The sequence below is a fragment of the Grammomys surdaster genome, unplaced genomic scaffold (assembly GCF_004785775.1).
Source record: "Grammomys surdaster isolate TR1022 unplaced genomic scaffold, NIH_TR_1.0 224, whole genome shotgun sequence".
Taxonomy (NCBI): Eukaryota; Metazoa; Chordata; class Mammalia; order Rodentia; family Muridae; genus Grammomys; species Grammomys surdaster.
This window is the reverse complement of record NW_021604669.1, coordinates 10,577,123-10,584,538: the sequence shown is the minus strand read 5'-3', so window position 1 is coordinate 10,584,538 and position 7,416 is coordinate 10,577,123. Positions and strand designations below refer to the sequence as shown.

General features: G+C 38.7%; 1 non-coding gene across 1 annotated transcript; it reads right to left on the bottom strand.

Moving 5' to 3' along the window:
- Positions 1-1,858: 1,858 nt before the first annotated feature.
- On the bottom strand, positions 1,859-1,922 carry LOC114625943. Its single transcript, XR_003712156.1, has one exon. It is a non-coding gene; the product is annotated as a U7 small nuclear RNA (small nuclear RNA).
- Between the last annotated feature and the right edge of the window lie 5,494 nt (positions 1,923-7,416).

Genomic DNA, 7,416 nt, shown 5'->3' with positions numbered 1-7,416 from the left:
TTGCTGGTATCAAAAGATGTGACTAGAAAGAAATGGAGCCACACACCTGCCTTTGTAAACTGAAGGTCGGCATCAGCAAGGATTTAACCCTGTTACCTTGCCACAAATAGAAGTTGTCATAGAATTTTGACTATGAATTGTTACAGGAACGATCTATACAGTTTAGTGAAAAACTGTTTGTCTTTGAGCTTAATCTTCAAAGATTCATAGATGCTGCCCATCCATCCCACCACTAATTCCACTACCTACTCCACCAGGCTTCCAGTTAGGCACTCTCACATATGTTATCTGGAATAATGCAGCAAGAGTCCTTTAAGTACTGTCAGTTGCTTTCTCCCAGGATAATTTGCTCACCAGCCAGCCTGCCATTTGTAAAAGCAATAGACAAAAGACTCACCAGATGGCTTGGGGATCTGAGAGGAGAGGAAGTGTTTTCACACAATATGTTCTGTTGAGTTACTGTAAGACAGAACACTAAAGCAAGGTGACTGAGCCGCAAGTGACTGTAGACTTTCAAGGTGTTCCATTTGCTCATGGCAAACAATGTCTCCCAAACCACAGCCATGACCCTGAGAGTCAGAATCACTCCTCCCTCACTAAATGACACTCTGTTCTGTACAGCATAAAGGTATCCACCGAGGTTGAGGGCTGATTATAAACTGTGCTATTCTGCTGTGAGCAGACATGTGAGCTTGGTATTGAGAGCGCCAATTGAACACTGCAACATTATGGTTGAAAAAATTAGAACAAAACAGCAGAGTGGGTAGGAAATCTCAAACCAGGTGCTATTACATGCATTTTTATATCCATTTCTTAAATTTTAATGTCACTTATAGTCCCCTGGATAAATGGAATACCTAAGATTTACAACGATTAAACAACGATTAACAACTATTCTCAAAAACTCACAGCCTCACTGAAATGCAGCAGTGGTCAAGAGCATAGGCTTGAAAAATGAGTTTACAGTTGATACCCTGAAGACAATAATACTATGAATTGCTACATATATAGAAGAGTTATAACAGCCCAAATTTGTCAACAAGACAAGAGAAATTTAACACATAAGCTTTTATTGAACATTCAGGTTTTATTTCTGATAAAAAAAATATTCTGCCTAAGAAATTCCCAGCCCTGATACCCCCTACCATTTACACAACGAACACAGATATTAGGTAACTCTTTCGTTCCAGTCTATCTGTACCCTATCAATTTCTCAACTACTTGACTTCTGGCATCATACAGGAGATATTTTTTTTCATTTGTTCAATTATTCCTTTGTTCTACCTCACACTGAGAGTATGGATTCTCTAACATACAGGGAAACCATAACTTGACCTCTCTAATTTTCAGTTTCTTCATCTACAAAAGGTACAAATAATCTTGTTGATTATTTGCTTATGATATTATTGTGAGGGACTTGTAGGTGTAGCTGTCATCTACAACTTGTGCTTGCCTAGTGTACTTAAGACCCTAGTGTTTGAGTGTTAGTACTACATAAAGCACATACCAGAATGTGTAGGCAAGAAGATCAGAAACTCAGGGCCATACTTACCTACACATAGAGGCCAGCATGAGATGTACAAGACCCTGTCTTGCCAAGGACCACCTAAGCTTGGACAGGGATTCTGAGGAAGGGGTGTTGGGAATGACAAAAGATTGACTCAAAGTCAGTTGTAGGTACAAGCTGACAGATTTTTTTTTTACTCACAACAGCTCTCCGAAGATCTCTATAGTCTGCTCAAGAGAGCACTCGAGACAGCTCTCTCCAGCTAGGAAAAAAAAAAAAAATCCTAAAAGCTCTTTGGATGATAGCTCATGGGTTTTCTGACCAAAGTCAGAAAAGCTGTGAGAAAAAATTCTTGGATTTTCCAACCAGAGTCAGAAATCCTGCTAGAAAAATTCTAAAAGAGCTTGATTTACTCTCCAGGCAGTTCTCTCTGGGTAGCTCTCTCTTGCAGACCAAAGCCAGGTCTTTTATGGTCTTTTATTTACATATCAATTCAATTGTTTACCCAGGTTCCTGTTTTATTATCCCATGAGTCAGCATTATATGACCTTAGCCTTGATTCTTAGAAGACAGCAAGTACATAAAAAAATAAATAAATAAGTAAATAAATAAATATTAAAAAAAAACTGGCAATGAGGCAGTGAATTCAGAGATCTGCCCGTCTGCCTGCCTTTGTAAGCACAGAAAATAAACGAGCTGGGTAGGATCTAACTCTGAGATTTCTATTCCCACCATGCCTGGGCCTGAACTCACTCTCTCCCAAGCTGACCTTGAACTCAGGAATCTGCCTGTAGTTGTAAGCACAAACAATAAACTTAGCTGGGTGGCATCTTGCCCCAAGATCACCATTCCCTAAATCTTTTCACTTCCTTCCTTAGTATCTTTCTGACAAGCTGACTCTTAGTGCAGCTTCCTCTGTTCTTTTAAATCTGTGAAGCACCTTATATAATTCATATTTCATACTTATATTTTGCACAGTTGAAAAATTATACTTTCTTGAACTCATGTTTCAGAGGTCTTTCTCACAGCCTTATGGGCTGTCCTGAATATTGCATCATGCCATTTTGCTAAGGACATTAGACACACACACACCTTTGCTTCCCAGACTCATGCTGTCTCTTATTATCATGGTCATCAACCTTGGCAAATAGGGCATTTCCCTAAAGGAAAAACACAAAGTAAAATATACAAACGAGTCTTATGCCTAGCAACCATTAACACTCACAGAGGTCTACACCCTGCTAGCTCTGCTCTAGGGGTGGAAACTGTGTCACTCTATCCCTTCTGAATGGACATGCAAGACTCACCATTGTCTAAAACACACAAATAAATGATACTGTCAGAATTAAATATGAGTATCAGTATGAATTCTGAACATAATATCTGTTACATAGTGCCATGTGTCTTAAGCCATCATCATTATTTAACAGATTCTTTTTAAACATCTACCAGGTATTAAGCAAGGCATCTAGTAGAAAGTCATAAGTATGACTTGGACAGGATTTTCTTGGTCCTTTCCCTGACTCACAGATAGGTAACAAAAACAAATATAACAGTAATATTTTATTGACAAATTTCTCCTCAAATGGTTGACAGAATAAATATTATGTGTGTATGTTGATGTTCTTGGTGGTCATTATAAATATAAAGCTTTCAGAGTAATGAGTAATTGCAGAAAAGCCTGACATTGTTTCTCTTGACTTAAGCTGGACCTGTACTCTGCTAATGATAGGGTTTGGGGGAGGGCGGTTGTTTGTTTGTTTGTTTGTTTGCTAGCTATCTGCATATTTTTATTCTTTCTTTCCTTATACCCATGGTTTCAGAATCACAAGTAGATTTTGTTTTATTGTGCAGCATCAATACCACGCCTATGTTTGTAACAGGTGCAAGCAATAGTCAAGTCAAGACTAGTCATACACGGGAGGCGCGGAAGCCCTTCTACTCCACCTAGTCATTGAAAGAAGAATGAACTAATTGATGCTACGAATGTTGAACTCATCACCTTTCACCAATACTCATTTAATATCTCCTAACTTTTATTATCTCGGCTGTTTATAACTGATCTCATCCAGGTGAAGAGTGGGGTACAGAAAGAAGTCTCAGCGCCTACTCAATGCTACACAGCAGGCACGGCAAAGCTGTAACTTGAATATTGTTCTACAACTCCAAAATCATTCCTTGTTTATTTCTAGCACTTGAGCTGCATCTGTATGTACTCTGTTCATGATAGCTCTTTTTGCTATCTGCATATTTTTTTTACCGTTCTTTCCTTATACCCATGGTTTAAGAATCACCAGTAGATTTTATTTCATTGTGTAATGGGTACTCATTACTTTCTCAGGACTTTATGATGAGCACTAAAAGTTATGCATCTTTATCATTATACCCAGTGAGGTGACATAAAAATAGAGGTAAGCACAGGCTTTAAGGACACGACTTTGAGATGTGAGGTCCTCAGACTAGTCATCCTTTCTGAACTTGCTTTTATTCAGTCCTAAAAGGAAAGGATAATATTAAGATTTTTATGAAAATAAGCGTCAATGTTCACAAAATGTCTCAAATACAATAAGGCATCCAGTAAATGAGAACAGCTATAATTACTATAATGACTACTTTGGATCATATCATAATTTAGATGAGAATGTCCCCCCAAAGGTTCATGTATCTACATATGTGATCCCCACTTGGAGGTGCTTTGTGGGCAGGTCTAAGAGGTATAAACTTGTTAAAAGTGTGAGGGGTTTAAAAACCCATACCATGTGCAATTGCTTTCTTTTTGCTTGTGCTTTCTTTTAATGATGAAAGCTCTAAACCTCCTGATCCAGCTTCCATCCTCCCACTCTGCCATCATGGACCCACCTCTCTGGAATAGTAAGCACAAGTAAACTCTCTCTTCTATAACTTGCCTTGATCACAGTGTTTTTTCACAGCAAGAGGAAAGTAACTAATACAGTTGTGCACAGAGATGGTACTTTTCCAGAAAAATCTCAAAGTACTCAAAGGAATGTGGGAACATTCTGAAGAGAAGGGGAGGTAGGTAAAGAGAGAGAAGAAAGTGTATACAAATTAAACATCAATTAAGATCTGAAACATTTATTTACTTATTGCACAAGGCTCTCTCAACAACTCAACATAGAAGATCTATACTGTTTTCTCAAAAGTTAAATTGACTACTTTGTTGTAATTTACAAGATAGTGTAAATAAAGCAGGTCTCCAAGATCCCAAACCCAACAAATAGGCATATCCCATATTCATGGCAATCAGAAGTCTATTCACCCCAATCAGGGTATATGAATAGATGGTCCCTATTTTGAAACTAGCATAAGATATACTGGTCAAGTAGATTCTGTTGCTATCTGACCATTGAGACCTCAAATGAAATAGAAGAGGAGCTGATTCTGCCCCAGTTTCTGGCTGTAATTAACTAGTTCACTAGCACTGTTCTGTCCTTGGTCACTCCACTTCAGAAATGTAGCAGCAAAGTTTCCTTGCTTTCTAAAGTTCTTTTCAGCTCAAACACTTAATGATGATTCTTCTCCTTCCCCCGAAGAACTCTTCTGGCAATACAGAGCAAAGACAGAGCACATATGTAGGAGAGTTACTCCGTTTATATTAAATTCCACATTCCTGCAGAGCTACGTAATGTCTGCTGCCCTTCAGTCGACTCCATACACCAATGTTTGTTTACAGTCACCGGGGCATGAAAGACTATTTTTAAACCTGGCTTTTCATGTAAGAAGGTTAAAACTCAAACTGAATTTGATTTGCTGAAGAACTCAAATCCTCAGGATTATAGCAGGAAGAAAGAGAAATGTAAGTCACTTTAATTACCCTTTGACTCTTCTCCCCCAATTCCCACTCCCATAATTCTGCTAACAAAGATACCATTGGTTAAGCTGACTGTATCCAGGATAGAAAAGCCTTTACATTGGCTCCTGATAACCAAGGGTCCTTGGGTTATTTACTTTACATTTTCTTTGGAAACAACAGGAAAACTCTTTTAGAAGGCAGCTGGCTGGGAAGGCAGCAAATCCAGAGATTTGCACAGCTGGCTAGAGTGAAGCATCCAGAAGTTTTATTCAGCTGAGATTTTATGTCAGGTTCTCCTTTAGCAAATACAGGCTTTGAAGTCACACACTTGTCAATCCCCAACTTACTTACTAGTAACATGGTAGCAGAAAGCCTGGCTCACTCTGTCACTAAGGTGCGTTTTTTTTTTTTTCAGTACTTTGTTTTTCACATGAAATCCATCTGTGGACTCCAGCATACATCAGTTCCCAGAGAGATGAGATTGGTTGGCCATGGTTCTCCCCCTATTGCTAGTGCCTGGAAAAATGTTTCACTCAGAATAGTTTACATATTGGATAGCCCAGTGAGGTGTCCACTTCTAGAGCATTTACTTCACATAGATATCAACAAGCATTGTAGAGGATACTGCATAATGTAAGGCATAACTACTGAGTGAAAGTAGGGTATGTTTAAGGAGATGATAGAATACTCTAAAATTGACTATACAACTCTGTGAATATAATAAAACTACTTGGTTTTGTTACTTAACTGTTTATCTTAATAAGTTAACCACCTCTCTACATAGCTATTTTTTTAAAGAACCTTCTTTACTGCCCCAAATTGAATATATCAATAAATACCCATAGTTAGATCAGAAATTGACATTCATGATTTGAGTAAGTGGTTGAACAGCTGGTAACTGAATGAACTGGAGAAAGGGGTGATGAAGAAGGAATGCTGTGTCCCATTCAGGAAAGAAATGCTTACACTGTTGTCTTCTACTTTTCCACCCATTGTACTCTCAAGTCAGTCTCGTACAGAAGATGGATATATTAACAGTCAGCAAGTCACAAACCTGAGTCTTTCCCTAACATCCTGGTTCATTCATCAAAATCTCATGGCATGTGTTCAGGGGGACAACTTGACCTTCAACATAGCTTTAAGAAGTTTCACCTCTGATAGAAATTCCCAACCCCTTGTTACCTGGTGAAGACATATCAGAAATTATATGTTGTATACACCACATATACTTGCTACCGGAATATCTTAAAATAACAATTCATGTTCTAAAAACTACTTACTATCTAGTGTTTACCAAATACTGGACTGTGAAAAGATTAAGAAAAAAATGCTGAAGACTAAAACAAGCTGCAGTATGCCATCTGCACTATAAATATTGGCCAAGGTAGTCATCCTAACAATCATTTCAAGGGAAAGCTAACATTAGCATTTGATGAGAAAACTGAGAGAGAATAGTCAAGGAAGTTTTGTAGAAAGTAGGAAGCAAAAGACGTGACAGTATGCTGAGATTGTTCGCTCCAAAGCCAATGCTGTTAGCTATACTCTAAATAGTGTGGTTCTCTGTGTGAATCATTAATCATTGAATTACTTATGGTCAGGACCATTGCTGTATACAGGAAGTATGCTGGATAAAATAATCTTTCCTATTCCCAGATCTACCTACATACAAATATAAAAACGTCATCTTCCAACTTCTCTGTCTCTATCTCTCTGTGTCTTTGTCTGTCTCGGTTCCTCTGTTCTCTGTCTCTGTCTGTCTCTGTGCCTCTGTCTCTCTGTGTCTCAGTCTGTCTATGTCTTTGTCTGTCTTTGTCTCTCTGTCTTTCCTCTCTGTCTTTCATTCTCTTTATCTGTCTCTCTGTCTATCTGTCTATCTGTTTCTCTGTTTCTATGTCTCTTTCTGTGTCTCTTTGTCCTCTGACTTTTTCTCTCTCTGTTTCCTCTCTGTCTCTGTCTCTCTCTGTGTCTCTCTGTCTCTTTCTCCCTGTCCCCCTCTCCATCTCCCCCTCCCTCTCCCAACCTCTCTCCCTCTCCTTCTCCCTCCCTCTCTCTCTCTCTCTCTCTCTCTCTCTCTCTCTCTCTCTCTCTCTCTCTCTCT